This window comes from Pristiophorus japonicus, chromosome 7 (assembly GCF_044704955.1).
Source record: "Pristiophorus japonicus isolate sPriJap1 chromosome 7, sPriJap1.hap1, whole genome shotgun sequence".
Lineage (NCBI taxonomy): Eukaryota > Metazoa > Chordata > Chondrichthyes > Pristiophoridae > Pristiophorus > Pristiophorus japonicus.
The window spans coordinates 6,464,861-6,481,768 of record NC_091983.1 but is presented as its reverse complement, the minus strand read 5'-3'; the positions used below and the strand labels follow the sequence as shown (position 1 = coordinate 6,481,768).

The 16,908-nt window shown below is 49.3% G+C and overlaps 1 non-coding gene across 1 annotated transcript; it reads left to right on the top strand.

Moving 5' to 3' along the window:
• The first annotated feature begins 3,002 nt into the window (after positions 1 to 3,002).
• trnam-cau (transfer RNA methionine (anticodon CAU)) lies at positions 3,003 to 3,074 on the top strand. Its single transcript has one exon. It is a non-coding gene; the product is annotated as a tRNA-Met (tRNA).
• Positions 3,075 to 16,908: the final 13,834 nt, after the last annotated feature.

The following is a 16,908-nucleotide window of genomic DNA, read 5'->3' as shown; positions in this document are numbered from 1 at the left end:
CACTCATATCAGGTCAGAAGGGAAAGCTGACCCCGTGAAAACCACCCCTTACAAGGGTTGACGGTGGATAGGTAATGGCAAACCTTTAAAGATCATATGGTCGAACTTCAACAATTGTACATCCCTGTCTGGAGTAAAAATAAAACGGGGAAGGTGGCTCAACCGTGGTTAACAAGAGAAATTAAGGATAGTGTTAAATCCAAGGAAAAGGCATATAAATTGGCCAGCAAAAGCAGCAAACCGAAGGGCTGGGAGAATTTTAGAATTCAGCAGACGAGGGCAAAGGGTTTAATTAAGAGGGGGAAAATAGAGTACGAGAGGAAGCTTGCCGGAAACATAAAAACTGACTGCAAAAGCTTTTATAGATATGTGAAGAGAAAAAGATGAGTGAAGACAAACGTAGGTCCCTTGCAGTCGGATTCGGGTGAATTTATAATGGGGAACAAAGAAATGGCAGACCGATTGAACAAGTACTTTGGTTCTGTCTTCACAAAGGAAGACACATATAACCTTTCGGATGTACTAGGGGACCGAGGGTCTAGTGAGAAGGAGGAACTGAAGGATAGCCTTATTAGGCGGGAAATTGTGTTAGGGAAATTAACGGGTTTGAAGGCCGATAAATCCCCAGGGCCTGACAGTCGACATCCCAGAGTACTTAAGGAAGTGGCCCAAGAAATAGTGGATGCATTGGTGATAATTTTCCAATAGTCTATTGACTCTGGATCAGTTGCTATGGACTGGAGGGTTGCTAATGTAACACCACTTTTTAAAAAAGGAGGGAGAGAGAAAACGGGTAATTATAGACTGGTTAGCCTGACATCAGTAGTGGGGAAAATGTTGGAATCAATCATTAAGGCTGAAATAGCAGCGCATTTGGAAAGCAGTGACAGGATCGGTCCAAGTCATCATGGCTTTATGAAAGGGAAATCATGCTTGACAAATCTTCTGGAATTTTTTGAGGATGTAACTAGTAGAGTGGACAAGGGAGAACCAGTGGATGTGGTGTATTTGGACTTTCAAATTGCTTTTGACAAGGTCCCACACAAGAGATTGGTGTGCAAAATCATAGCACATGGTATTGGGGGTAGTGTACTGATGTGGATAGAGAACTGGTTGGCAGACAGGAAGCAGAGAGTCGGGATTAACGGGTCCTTTTCAGAATGGCAGGCAGTGACTAGTGGAGTGCCGCAGGGCTCAGAGCTGGGGTTCCAGCTCTTTACAATATATATTAATGATTTAGATGATGGAATTGAGTGTAATATCTCCAAGTTTGCAGATGACACTAAACTGGGTGGCGGTGTGAGCTGTAAGGAGGATGCTAAGAGGCTGCAGAGTGACTTGAACAGGTTAGGCGAATGGGCACATACATGGCAGATGCAGTATAATGTGGATAAATGTGAGGTTATCCACTTTCAGGGCAAAAACACGAAGGCAGAATATTATCTGAATGGCGGCAGATTAGGAAAAGGGGAGGTACAGCGAGACCTGGGTGTCGTGGTTCATCAGTCATTGAAAGTTGGCATGCAGGTACAGCAAGCAGTGAAGAAGGCAGATGGTATGTTGGCCTTCATAGCAAGGGGATTTGAGTACAGGAGCAAGGAAGTCTTGCTGCAGTTGTACAGGGCCTTGCTGAGGCCCCACCTGGAATATTGTGTTCAGTTTTGGTCTCCTAATCTGAGGAAGGACGTTCTTGCTATTGAGGGATTGCAGCTAAGGTTCACCAGACTGATTCCAGGGATGGATGGACTGACATATGAGGAGAGATTGGATCAACTGGGCCTTTATTCACTGGAGTTTAGAAGGATGCGAGGGGATCTCAAAGAAATGGATAAGATTCTGACAGGACTGGACAGGTTAGATGCGGGAAGAATGTTCCCGATGTTGGGGAAGTCCAGAACCAGGGGACACAGTCTTAGGATAAGAGGCAGGCCATTTAGGATTGAGATGAGGAGACACTTCTTCACTCAGAGAGATGTTAACCTGTGGAATTCCCTGCTGGAGAGATGCCAGTTCATTGGATATATACAAGAGGGAGTTAGATATGGCCCTTACGGCTAAAGGGACAAGGGGTATGGAGAGAAAGCAGGAAAGAGGTACTGAAGGAATGATCAGCCATGATCTTATTGAATGGTGGTGCAGGCTCAAAGGGCCGAGTGGCCTACTCCTGCACCTATTTTCTATGTTTCTATGTTTCTATGTAGTGATATCCGGCCTCCTGGGTGGCTCAGAGACATGGACCATACACAGCAATCACCTCAAATCGCTGGAGAAATACCACCAACGATGTGCCCGCAACATCCTGCACATCCCCTGGGAGGATAGATGCTTCAACGTCAGTGCTCTCGATCAAGCCAACATCCCCAGCATCGAAGCACTGACCACACTCGACCAGCTCCATTGGGCGGGCCACATTGTCCACATGCTCGACACCAGACTCCCAAAACAAGCGCTCTACTAGGTCTATGTTTCTATGTTTCTATGAATCCTACACGGCAAGCGAGCCACAGGTGGGCAGAGGGAACGTTTCAAGGACACCCTCAAAGCCTCCTTGATCAAGTGCAACATCCCCACCGATACCTGGGAATCTCTGGCCAAAGACCGTCCGAAGTGGAGGAAACGTATCCGGGAGGGCGCTGAGCACCTCGAGTCTCGCCGCCGAGAGCATGCAGAAAGCAAGAGCAGGCAGCGGAAGGAGCGTGCGGCAAACCAGACTCCCCACCCATCCTTTCCTTCAACCACTGTCTGCCCCAGCTGTGACAGAGACTGTAATTCCCGTATTGGACTGAACAGCCACCTGAGAACTCACTGTTAGAGTGGAAGCAAGTCTTCCTCGATTTCGAGGGACTGCCTATGGTGATGACTGGAGCAGTGGTTAATCACGCCCATCCACCACGTGACCCCCGCGGCCCGATCCGCTCACTGGAGCAGCTGTCAATCACACGCAACCACAGCCAGCCATGTCCCAGCACAAGGAGGTGCAATTCATCAGTTCCAACACCAGCAGCAGAGTGGCGCAGCGGAAGCGTGCTGGGCCCATAACCCAGAGGTCGATGGATCGAAACCATCCTCTGCTAAAGGCAACTTTTAATGTGGTTGCAGCCAACACGTGCACTGCAACTAATCCCAGCCTTGACAAGAATTCATCTCTAAAATCATTCTCTTTCAATTAATTTAAGGAGCTTTGGCTGATAGAGCACACTGATAAGATATAAGCTTGATATTAAAAGTCTTATTTTTTCTTCTGCTTTTATTAAATCGGTTTGGTGAGCTGCGAGCAAATGGCAATATGTAGCTGTGGCAATAACTGTGACCTGGCTCAAAGGGCAGGCTTGGGCCGTAAATATAGCTGGATATCGGGTGTACATGAATGGTAGCAGTTGGGGTGGCAGTATTGGTTAAGGACAATGTTAGTGTTGACGAGAGAGGATGTCCTGTAAATATTGCTGGATACAGGCTGTTGGGCCTTCGGCCGCCGGAGGAAGACAGTGTTCCAAGATCAGGCTTTCAAATCTGGCACCAAGCTCATGGTGTACAGGGCTGTAGTGATATCCGGCCTCCTGGGTGGCTCAGAGACATGGACCATACACAGCAATCACCTCAAATCGCTGGAGAAATACCACCAACCATGTGCCCGCAACATCCTGCAAATCCCCTGGGAGGATAGACGCTTCAACGTCAGTGCTCTCGATCAAGCCAACATCCCCAGCATCGAAGCATTGACCACACTCGACCAGCTCCATTGGACGGGCCACATTGTCCGCAATCTCGACACAAGACTCCCAAAACAAGCGCTCTATTCGGAATTCCTACACGGCAAGTGAGCCCCAGGTGGGCAGAGGAAATGTTTCAAGGACACCCTCAAAGCCTCCTTGATAAAGTGCAACATCCCCACTGACACCTGGGAATCTCTTGCCAAAGAGCACCCTCAGTGGAGGAAGAGCATCCGAGAGGGCGCTGAGCACCTCGAGTCTCGCCGCCGAGAACATGCAGAAAACAAGCGCAGGCAGCGGAAGGAGCGTGCGGCAAACCAGACTCCCCACCCACCCTTTCCTTTAACCACTGTCTGCCCCAGCTGTGACAGAGACTGTTATTAAGATGGAGAGTGACAAAGTTAATTCGGAAACTAGGGTCCTGAATTTAAGGAAAGGTAACTTCGATGGTATGAGGCGTGAATGAGCTAGAATAGACTGGCAAACGATACTCAAAGAGTTGACGGTGGATAAGCAATGGCAAACATTTAAAGATCACGTGGATGAACTTCAGCAAATGTACATCCCTGTCTGGAGTAAAAATAAAACTGGGAAGGTGGCTCACCCATGACTAACAAAGGAAATTAAGGATAGTGTTAAAGCCAAGGAAGAGGCATCTAAATTGGCTAGAAAAAGCAACAAACCTGAGGACTGGGAGAAATTTAGAATTCAACAGAGGAGGACTAAGGGTTTAATTAAGAGGGGGAAAATAGAGTACGAGAGGAAGCTTGCAGGGAATATAAAAACTGACTGCAAAAGCTTCTATAAATATGTGAAGAGAAAAAGATTAGTAAAGACAAACGTAGGTCCCTTGCAGTCGGATTCAGGTGAAATTATAATGGGGAACCAAGAAATGGCAGACTGTTAGCGCGAGTGTTTTCCTGGATGAATCACTCGACACTCTGGGTCGGTTCCAACATTAAAACGGCCTTTATTATGCCAGCCGGGAGAGAGCCTCTGGTCCAACTCCAGGCACTCCACTCCACTGAACAAAGAAATTCATCGATATTTATGTGTTTTACAATAGTTCATTACAATTACTCAGCCCATGTCGGCTGGACACAATCCAATCATAACGATTATAAATTACAAATCGATTCCACTGGGCCAATGGAATTGGTCCCCAGGCACCAGGGGACTGCGTGATCATCTCATGTTTTAGCTGGGGCTTATTCATGGCCTCGTGATATTCTCCAAACCCCCTTATCTCTATTGTCCTTGGGTTCTGCTTGCGCCTAACCTCCTTATCCTTACACAGTCACAGGAGTTTCTTTGTTCAGTATCCTGCTAGGACATCTTGTCTGTGGTTTGTTGATTCAGGATGTTCTGCTGAGCTCGCCCTTTCCAGTGTTCCTGTACACGGAACTGCAGTGTCATCAGCTACCCAAAAATGTAGTCAAGCTAACTGTTAGCTGAATTCCCCGAGTGCTTTGTGGAATCCCTGGCAGCCATTTGACATCTGGCTACCATTTTACACATACATATATGTATATAATCAGCAGGTGTCTAATGTCCTCCAACAATTCGCCCCTTTCGGTAAAGGGACTAGTCCTAGTCCCCCTTTAACCGACCGCCATATCTCCATCCCGAATAGATTTTGTGCATGGCCCGGTACTCCCTGCCTCAACGTGCCAGTCATGCGGTTTCAGGAGTCCCGGTTGCTTAGATCAAATTGACAAAGGCCAAATCCTCCTGCCCTTCTGTTAGACAGGCTTGTTTAATATCCAGGGACCTGGCATGGGTCCCTCTTCGTTGTGCGTGGTGCCTGCATGCCTGGCAGGCCATTATGCCCCATGTTATTGCTAAGGTCAATTGTACCCCGACCAGTATGTGCGAAATTATTCGAACCCAAGGATGGATGTTCACATTCCTTCCCCAGTCCCAGGCCTTTCTCCACCAACTCTGACTTTGTAAGTCGACATCGATATCTTCTTCCAGTACTTTGATTTTAGTTTGCAGTTGGTGATAAGCTTTATGAATTGACCCACCCTGAGCCTCAATTCCCGTAATACTTCGGTGAGGTGTGGGATGGGGACCTGGTCTGGCTCGTCATAATCCTGCAAACGATCATGGAGCTGATCGGTTACATTAATACCTTTGGGCTTCCGGCGCCTAACCTGGGTGATATGCACTTGCCCGATCGTGACAGGTCGTAGCGGCGCAAAGCAAAAGTTCGGCTGTGGTATCGGGAACTGCAGGTCATTATACCGGTATGAACGCTCTGTCGTAGAGACGCAGTATCTTCCCTTCCCTCTGTAGCCTGCCCTCGCTAAGTGCATTTGTGCGGGCACTATTTCTAGTACACATCCGTCGGTTCAGTTAAACCCGCACTCGTCTAGCTCACCTCGGCCTACCGGGTGAGGACATACTGTGATCTCCCCCCTTTGCTTGCATCCTGTTAGGGAAATGCTGGTAAGTATGTTGTTTCGGCGAACGGCGGAGGTGGTGGTCAGATAGTAACGGATGGACGCATTTTCCCGTATTACTCCGATATTCTCTAGTTGGTACAGGGGGAACGGCCTGAATCCGGCGTGGCTATCGGGAGCATCAGGACTATCCCTATCCCAGTATTCCTACCCATCTGGCAATCTGGAATCGCTGGGTATACTCGGGTCAGTCCCTTCAGAGTACAATTATCCAGTGTCCCCCTCTGGTTGGCCAACTGAGCCAAATGTGAACTGTTTATCCAATCGGGTACCTCCCCGCTTTGGATCTGATCTATATTGTGGCGGATCTGTTCCACCATCCACAGACCATAAGCGTGACAGAGTTGCCCCTGTCTTTGCTTTCCCTGTATCTTCTCTTTCTCTATCAATGAGGTGATTGATGGTTTTGGCGTGAGCTTCCAGGACTGAGATGCCATCCAACTGGATTTCGGCACCCTCCTTTCCTAGGTTGGCTTGGTCTTGCTGGTTTTGCTCCACCCTCTCTAATAACCCCTTCACCACCCCTCGAAGCTGTTCCACCCTCTCATTTAACCTTTGTATGTCTGGCGAGTTCACTACGGAGGTCCCTGTATTGAAAACGGTAGCAACATCATTAACTATTCCCCTCTTTATCCTGGGGGCTGACCCCTGTCCCCGGAATCGACTGGCACCCATTGCATCGGCAGCCTGCTGCATTACAACTTTACTTAATACATTATACATTTTCCTTGACTGTTCTGTACAATATTCCAGCATCTGGCCTGAAATATTGATCAGGACAGGCACAATTTCATGCTTAACATTATCATACAACAATTCCCCTTCGTTGTACAGCACGATCCCATTTTCTGGCCCCTTGGTATTTGTTGGACAAGGCAGTTCCTCGGGCAATGTAGTGGTTCATATGGGGCGTGGCGTTGGCGAAGGTGAAAAGCACACATACAACGATATTGCAGCCGCTCCCACCTCCTCGTAGTACCCACACAGCCCCACTCCCTTTTTGCGGATGACTGATTGCTGGGACTGCTCCGGAGGCGTGCAAATTATGCTGGAGGTACACTCATCGGGCCCTTTGGCATTCTTCCGTGTAATGCAGCTGCCTCTTGTACCCGTGGAGCACTGCACACATACCCGGTTTTTACTGGGATTCACTTGCAACCATGCATTAAAATAAGTCCTGTCCTTGCTCCAATCCTTAGTCACTGGGACGCACACTCCGTCCGTCAAATTGAACAAAACTCAATAGTTCATGTGATTGTTTACTTCCAGCGTGCTCGGCTGTCCGTCGGTGTCGTCCAGGGTATGTGTATGTCTCAGGGCTATCCATATTACGAGTAGCATCGTTCGTATTCCCATTCTGATAAGTATTATCTGTAATTTTAAACAGACGGCCTGGGTCGTCACCAGGGGTTAGGTTCTGCTCTATGAGTATCCTCGACAGCCTGCGAAATCAGAAGTACAAGGTTATAGTCGAACCATTTCGAGCTGAATCTGTGGGGCGTGAGCCCGTGCCTTTGCCCACTTAAATATTACCCAAACTCCTATCACCACCAAGACCAAAGCTGTTCCCCCGAATACCCCTTCCAAAAGAGGATCTAACCACTCCTGGTATTTTGCGGCATACCATTCCGTCTCGTTTAGGCGAATCACCCTTGGTTCGGCCATTACCCTTCTGAGTTATACCTTTTTAATTGCGACCAATGCTTCCACCGGCCTTTCCCTCTCATGTTGACACATGCATACGTGTCGCTCGTCAAAATGATGTCATATGGTGAGGTCCACCTTGGGGCAAACCCCGTCCTGTCGGGGGTGACTTGTACCAACACTTTGTCGCCTTCCTGTGGGAGGTGTGTGTCGGCCTTTCCTTTGTTTTGGATCTCCAAGTCCCGTATGATCTGTTGCTCTACCACCTCTTTCCTTAGTTCCTTCAGCTGTGAATCTAATTGTTTTACATATTGTTTAATCCGATCTCGTAAAGGCCCCATGTCCTCTCCCCCCGCTATGATACCTTCGGGGAGTCTCATGGCCCTCCCCGTCATTAATTCAAAGGGGGTCAGACCTGTGGTCCGGTTAGGGGTAGCCCTAAGTCTCATTAGTATACAGGGTAGAATGTCCACCCATCCCTTCCCGGTTTCAGTTATGGCTTTGGCAATTGCTGTCTTAAAGGTACGGTTCATTCGCTCCACCATTCCCGAGCTCTGTGGATGGTACGGGATGTGGAACCGTTGTCGGATTCCGAGCAGGCCGCATGTCCGCTTCATGACCTGTCCCGTGAAGTGTGTCCCCTGGTCTGAGTCAATTTGGAGGGGCACTTCCCACCGTGGGATTATGTCGAATGTGAGAATCTGCGCTATCGTGGATGCTCCGCAATCCCGGGTGGGAAAAACCTCAACCCACCTGGTAAACTGATCGATAATGACCAGGCAGTATTTCTTTCCCCGACTGGTGGGTAGGGGCCCTGTGAAATCAATCTGTAGATTCTCCCACGGGCCCCTGGGACGTGTCTGATGGGCCATTTTGACCTTTATGGGTCTGCCTGGATTATGCTGTGCACATACTATGCAGCGCTGGCAATGCTTGGCTCCGTCTCGCCCTATCCCGGCCCACCACCAGTCTTTGAGCAGACGGCTCAGCATTCCGCCTCGCCCAGTGTGGTCCGGCTCGTGGTGTAGCCGGAGTAGTTCGGTCTGGATAGAGGATGGGGCGACTACTTGTAAGCCCTTCCTCCACACCCCGTCCTCCCCAATGCTGGCCCCCTGGCTCTCCCATAGCGACCGTTCCTCCGAGCTACTTTCTTCCTGTACCTTACGGATATTCAGCTCTCCTGGTCCTATCACGGCCACTTTAATTATCTGGGGCTCATCTTCTTCCGCTGCGCTCCTCGCTGCTTGATCTGCTAGCATGTTTCCCCGCTGTTCCCTGGTTTCTACCTTTTGATGCGCCTTGATCTTTATTACGGCTACCGTAGCGGGTCTTTTAATGGCTTTTACCAACTCCCGAACTATATTCTCATGTTTAGTGTGCTCCCCTCCTGAGGTTATGCACCCACGTCTGCTCCACGCTATCATGTAGTCGTGTACTACCCCGAACGCATACCGGCTGTTGGTATAGACATTTACACGCTTCCCCTCTGCCAATTTAAGGGCTTCGGTCAAAGCCACGAGCTCCGCTACTTGGGCGGACACTGTTCCTTCCAGTGCCCCTCGCAGGAGGGTGGCACCGTCCTGGTCTACCACGCCCCATCCGGTGCGGAATTGTCCGTCAATATACCGTCGGGACCCGTCAACGTAAAGGGCTAAATCGGGGTCGCCCAGAGGTTCATCGCCCATTCCCCCTTCCGTCCCTTGATCTATCTCAGTTTTGCAACTATGGGGTTCGCCTTCGGTCACTATTCCCTCCGCGGGATTAAAACCTATATCCCTGATTACTTGTATGGACTGGTCTTTGGGCAATAGTACCGCCTCCCAGGTAGCTCGTCGGGCATCCGACACCGTTTTTAACCTCCCGGTGTTTAGCAATTCCTCTATGGTGTGCTTCGTGTGTAGGATTAGTTGCCCCGACATCGTGACTGGTTCGCATATTCTTGCAGCCCAAGCGGCGCAATCGAGGGCAGCCACACACCGATGAAGCCCCTTCGCGACCGGGGACTCTTGTGTTGAGTAATACGCTACTGGTCTCATTACCCCTCCCTTTTCCTGGGTTATTACGGCGCTGTAGAAACCCCCCTCGAGATCGTAATATACATGGAATGGCTTCGTCATGTCAGGTAGCTTCAGCGCCGGGGTGTGTGCCAATAATTCGGCTTTTAATTTCCCATAGGCTTCCTCTTGCTCCAATCCCCACTCTACCTGTTCCGTTCCTGGTTTTCCTGCCCTCACTAGTCACTGAATGGATTCGGCCATGTTCGCAAATTGAGGAATGAATTTCCTGCAGTAGTTGAACAAGCCCATCACCCGCCGCACTCCCCGCACCGTGGTTGGTCGGGGCATATCAGCGATGGCTGTCTTTCGGTCTGTCGGAAGGGTCTTTTTCCCCTGACTGATATCGCGTCCCAGATATCGAACCGTGGCTTGCCCGATCTGTGCCTTTTTTGGATTTATTTTAAAACCTGCCTTGTCTAGAGTCCTTAAAACCGTGGCTACGGCCCCTAAGTGCTCTCGGTCGCTTGACGAGGTTATCAAGATGTCATCCACGTACTGAAGGATCGTGCTGTTGGAAGGGTTAAGTCACACTGTTCCAAGGCATTACTCATGACTCGGTGGAAAATGTTTGGACTATTATGGAACCCCTGAGGGAGTCAGGTCCACGTGTATTGTCTGCCCCTGGAGGTAGATGCGAATCTTTCCTGAGACCCAGGGTCCAGTGGGATCGACCAAAATCCGTTAGCAATATCGAAAACGGTGAAAATCCTGTGTTCCGGATTCAGACCGTTGAAGATAGTCGCTGGGCTGGCCACAATCGGGTGTTCCCTGCGCGTTACTTTATTTAGGGCTGTATAATCTATCGTTAGTCGGTAACTCTCATCCGGTTTCTTCACTGGCCACATCGGGGAGTTCGTGACTGACACGGTCTGTCGTAATATGCCTTGGTCTACCAGAGCTTCTGTTATCCCCTCAGTGGCCCGCATGGCCTCTGGTCTAATAGGCTATTGTTTGTGGGGAGGATGTACCTGTCCCGTGACCTTCTCCGGTGTTATATCAATGAGCCCACAGTCCTGTTTGCTTATTGCCCAAACTCCCGGGATAGCCTGACACAGTAATCCCAACATCCCATCCTAAGTCCCGTCTCTCGTCAAGGTGCCTGTTTTACCTAACGTGGCTAGATTTTTTACCGGGGCCCATTTCCCGGCAACTTTATCCTTATACCCTTTCTTGGCTTTCCAGGTTACCCGCCTTCACCGTGTGTCCACTATGGTGCCTAGTTCCCGGAGTAGGTCCGTCCCTAGTATAGTGCCCTCTGAATTTTGACATACCCAGAACTGGACCGGTACCATTATACCGTCCACCTCGAGCACTTGTGTTTCACTTTGATACGCCGTGGTCCTGTCTCCCCCTACCCCTTGGATTATGATGGATCGCCGGGCAGTGGGTAGGTCGAGATTGGTTAGGGACACCGATGCCCCTGTGTCTATCAACATGTCACATCGCCGGCCCCCGAACGATGCATTGATCCACATGCGGGGATCGGGTTCTTGGCTGGGGGCCGATGCGATTCATTGGGGTTTCGTCTGCTTCTGGGTCAGCTGCTGTATAATGTCCAGCAGCTGCTGATTTCCGAGCGTACTGACGTCCGGGGCTCTTTCATTGGGATTTTGTCCCTTTTTAGATCCCCGTTGCGGTCCCTTCCCTTCCTGGCCGCCCCACTTTGTCCAACAGTCCTTTGACTCGTGATCTGATTGGTCACAGTTCCTATGCCTTTTGCGTCCGTCGGGTTTTGGGGCTCTGCACTCGGCGCGCGGTGTCCCGTCTTGTTGCAGTTGGAGCATGTCTCAGCCACCTTTTTGTCAGTGGCCGCGCAGACCTCCGCTGTGCTGGCGGCTATCTCGGACCTTTGTTGATTGTCGACCGAGGTAGCCCAACTTTCCAGGTCATCAAAGTTATTATCTGCCACTGAGCCTGTTTTTAGGATGGCTTGGTGGGCGGAGCTTAGTCCGTCCTTATACAACTGTATGAAGGCCGGGTTCTGCCGGTCTGCGTCCGGTACTCCGCTATGTGCCAAGAACGCCTCAAATTTCCTAACCCCGTACTCTTGTGCCCGCTCGTCCTTCTTTTGTATTACTCCCACTATCGAGTTCCAGTTTACGGGAACCTGGCCTAAGACGAGTGTCACGTTCGCTTTGAATGCTATCATGCTCGCCTCCTGCTGCTGCCTCGTAGCAGACAGGTCGATACACCAGGTACCGCTTCAGTAATCATCCTGTCGTCTGTTCCAGTAGTTTTCTGGCATTTTAATTCTAACTACAGCAGCGATGTCTTGATTGTAGGGTTGGTGGCAAATTTTCATTTCCTTGAGCTTCTGCCAGAAGGTTGCATTGCTATGGCGGGGTATTAGGGGTGGCAGCTTGTCTACTAACTGCATCGTGTCCCCGGGGGATAACGATGTGTATGTTAATCGTATTTGTGGGGGTCGGGCAGGACTACCATTACGCCTGTGTCCTGCTGGGACCCCGGGTATGCGTTCCACCTTTACAGGCGCGGTCTTGATCGGGTTTATTGTGGCATATGGGGATGGCAGGGCATCCCCTTTAAACGAGTCACAACGACCTGTTTCATTCCCTAGGCACTCCCAAACTTCCTCACTAGGTGGCGCACTTGGGCTACTCATGGTTAGGACTGGCAAAACTGTCAGTCCGGTCTCAGCAGTCACTTGCTTTCTTTTTGTTTGCACAGACTGCTTTACTTTCTCTGTTAACTTTACATGGGCTCGCAGTACCAGGACCACTGCCTTTTCATCTTTGTCTTTCCTTTCCTTCTCCCACCATTCCCGCTGGTCTGCTGGCGGGTCCTGAGGATCCCATCTTGCTTTAATCATTCTCTCCATTAGTTTCTTTTGTTTTTCCGCCAGGTGGCGGGTAAGGGAGCCTTCCGGCCCCCACTCGAGTTTATCTGCTTTATTGGCCATTCCTGGGTAGGACCAGAACCGTCAGGAATCGACTCTCAGAGGTTTGCCTTTTACCTCGCACAACTTGTAGTAGACCGTCTCCGGGCTGCTGTCAGGTCACAGGTCTGTTTTTACACAAACTTATACAATTCTTAAAACGCGTTTAAGCAATTCCCAACAGCGCTCTACGTATCCTTAACAACTACCTACCACCGTTTTGCCCGTTGGTCCAACCTTGTTCACAGGTTTGGATTCCGTTGGTCGCTGTGCACTGCCTAGCCCCTGCCCCCCCACGGGGTATATTTCAAATCACACTACTGGGTCCGGAAGATGTCGTTCGGTATCACGATCCCACGGTCTAAGTGTGTTCCCGGCACCTACTTAGTTCCTGGCCGTCACGTGGGACAAAGTCCTCTTAATTCAGGCTCAGGCTAGGTGTTTGAGATATTAGACCGTCTCCTCGTGTCGATCAACCGGCATCCACCTTCGGCACCCGTTATAAATTTTGTATAAGGTATACTCACCCGGTTTCTCCAAGGCCGCTCAGCGACTTCGGAATCCTGCCGACTACGCCACTGTTAGCGTGAATGTTTTCTCGCAAGAATCACGCGACACTCTGGGTCGGTTCCAACATCAAAACGGCCTTTATTACGCGGCGGGGAGAGAGCTTCTGGTCCAACTCCAGGCACTCCACTCCACCGAACAAAGAAATTCATCGATATTTATATGTTTTACAATAGTTCATTACAATTACTCAGCCCATGTCGGCTGGACACAATCCAATCATGACGATTATAAGTTACAAATCGATTCCACTGGGCCAATAGAATTGGCCCCCAGGCACCAGGGGACTGCGTGATCATCTCATGTTTTAGCTGGGGCTTATTCATGGCCTCGTGATATTCTCCAAAGCCCCTTATCTCTATTGTCCTTGGGTTCTGCTTGCGCCTAACCTTCTTATCCTTACACAGTCACAGGAGTTTCTTTGTTCAGTATCCTGCTAGGAAATCTTGTCTGTGGTTTGTTGATTAAGGACGTTCTGCTGAGCTCGCCCTTTCCAGTGTTCCTGTACACGGAACTGCAGTGTCATCGGCTACCCAAAAATGTAGTCAAGCGAACTGTTAGCTGAATTCCCCTAGTGTTTTGTGGAATCCCTGACAGCCATTTTACATCTGGCTACCATTTTACACATACATATATGTATATAATCAGCAGGTGCCTAATGCCCTACAACACAGACCAATTGAACCAATACTTCGGTTCTGTCTTCAGGAAGGAAGATACAAATAACCTTCCGAAGGTACGAGGGGACAGTGGGACTAGTGAGAAGGAGGAACTGAAGGATATTCTTATTGGCGGGAAATTGTGTTCGGGAAATTGATGGGATTGAAAGGCGATAAAGCCCCGGAGCCTGATAGTCTGCATCCCAGAGTGCTCAAGGAAATAGTGGTCCCGAGAAATAGTGGATGCATTGGTGATCATTTTCCAACAGTCTATCGACTCTGGATCTGTTCCCATGGACTGGAGGGTAGCTAATGTAACCCCACTTTTTAAAAAAGGATGGAGAGAGAAAATGGGTAATTATAGATCGGTTAGCTTGACATCAGCAGTGCGGAAAATGTTGGAATCAATCATGAAGGATGAAATAGCAGCGCATTTGGAAAGCAGTGACAGGATCGGTCCAAGTCAGCATGGATTTATGAAAGGGAAATCATGCTTGACGAATTTTCTGGAATTTTTTGAGGATGTAACTCGCAGAGTGGACAAGGGAGAACCAGTGGATGTGGTGTATTTGGACTTTCAAAAGGCTTTTGACAAGGTTCCGCATAAGAGATTGTTGTGCAAAATCAAAGCACATGGTATTGGGGGTAATATACTGATGTGGAGAGGGAACTGGTTGGCAGACAGAAAGCAGAGAGTCAGGATAAACGGGTCCTTTTCAGAATGGCAGGCAGTGACTAGTGGAGTGCCGCAGGGCTCAGTGCTGGGACCTCAGCTCTTTACAATATACATTAACGATTTGGATGAAGGAATAGAGTGTAATATCTCCAAGTTTGCAGATGACACTAAACTGGGTGGCGGTTGAGCTGTGAGGAGGACGCTAAGAGGCTGCAGGGTGACTTGGACAGGTTAGGTGAGTGGGCAAATGCATGGCAGATGCAGTATAATGTGGATAAATGTGAGGTTATCCACTTTGGTGGCAAAAACACGAAGACAGACTATTATCTGAATGGTGACAGATTAGGAAAAGGGGAAGGTGCAGCGAGACCTGGGTGTCATGGTACATCAGTCATTGAAGGTTGGCATGCAGGTACAGCAGGCGGTTAAGAAAGCAAATGGCATGTTGGCCTTCATAGCGAGGGGATTTGAGTACAGGGGCAGGGAGGTGTTGCTACAGTTGTACAGGGCCTTGGTGAGGCCACACCTGGAGCATTGTGTACAGTTTTGGTCTCCTAACCTGAGGAAGGACATTCTTGCTATTGAGGGAGTGCAGCGAAGATTCACCAGACTGATTCCCGGGATGGTGGGACTGACCTATCAAGAAAGACTGGATCAACTGGGCTTGTATTCACTGGAGATCAGAAGAGTGAGAGGGGACCTCATAGAAACGTTTAAAATTCTGACGGGTTTGGACAGGTTGGATGCAGGAAGAATGTTCCCAATGTTGGGGAGGTCCAGAACCAGGGGTCACAGTCTAAGGATAAGGGGTAAGCCATTTAGGACCGAGATGAGGAGAAACTTCTTCACCCAGAGAGTGGTGAACCTATGGAATTCTCTACCACAGAAAGTAGTTGAGGCCAATTCACTAAATATATTCAAAAGGGAGTTAGATGAAGTCCTTACTACTCGGGGGATCAAGGGTTATGGCGAGAAAGCAGGAAGGGGGTACTGAAGTTGCATGTTCAGCCATGAACTCATTGAAAGGCGGTGCAGGCTAGAAGGGCTGAATGGCCTGCTCCTGCACCTATTTTCTATGTTTCTATGTTTCTATGAGAGACAGGATCAACTGGGCCTTTATTCACTGGAGTTGAGAAGGATGAGAGGGGATCTCATAGAAACATATCAGATTCTGACAGGACTGGACAGGTTAGAAGCGGGAAGAATGTTCCCGATGTTGGGGGAGTCCAGATCCAGGGGACAAAGTCTTAGGATAAGGGGTCGGCCATTTAGGACTGAGAGGAGGAGAAACTTCTTCACTCAAAGAATTGTTAACCTGTGGAAAGCCCTGCCGAAGAGTTGCTGATGACAGTTCACTGGATATATTCAAGAAGGAGTTACATATGGCTCTTATATTTAAGGGGATCAAGGGGTATCGAGAGAAAGCAGGACAGGGGAACTGAAGGAATGATCAGCCATGATCTTGTTAAATGGCGGTGCAGGCTTGAAGGGTCGAATGGCCTACTCCTGCACCTATTTTCTATGTTTCGATGTTTCTATGTAATTCCCGTATTGGACTGAACAGCCACCTGAGAACTCACTTTTAGAGTGGAAGCAAGTCTTCCTCGATTTCGAGGGACTGCCTCTGGTGATGACTGGAGCAGTGGTTAATCACGCCCATCCACCACGTGACCCCGCGGCCCAATCCGCTCACTAGAGCAGCTGTCAATCACACGCAACCGCAGCCAGCCATGTCCCAGCACAAGGAGGTGCAATTCATCAGTTCCAACACCAGCAGCAGAGTGGTGCAGCGGAAGCGTGCTGGGCCCATAACCCAGAGGTCGATGGATCGAAACCATCCTCTGCTAACTGCAATCTTTAATGTGGGTGCAGTCAACACTTGCACTGCAACTAATCCCAGCTTTGACAAGGATACATCTCTAAAATCATTCTCTTTCAATGAAGTGAAGGAGCTTTGGCTGATAGAGCACACTGATAAAATATAAGCTTGATATTAAAAGTCTTATTGTTTCCCCTTCTTTTAGTAAATAAATTTGGTGAGCTGCAAGCAAATGGGAATATGATGAACATAAGAACATAAGAATTAGAAACAGGAGTAGGGCATCTAGCCCCTCGAGCCTGCTCCGCCATTCAACAAGATCATGGCTGATCTGGCCGTGGACTCAGCTCCACTTACCCGCCCGCTCCCCGTAACCCTTAATTCCCTTATTGGTTAAAAATCAATCAATCTGTGA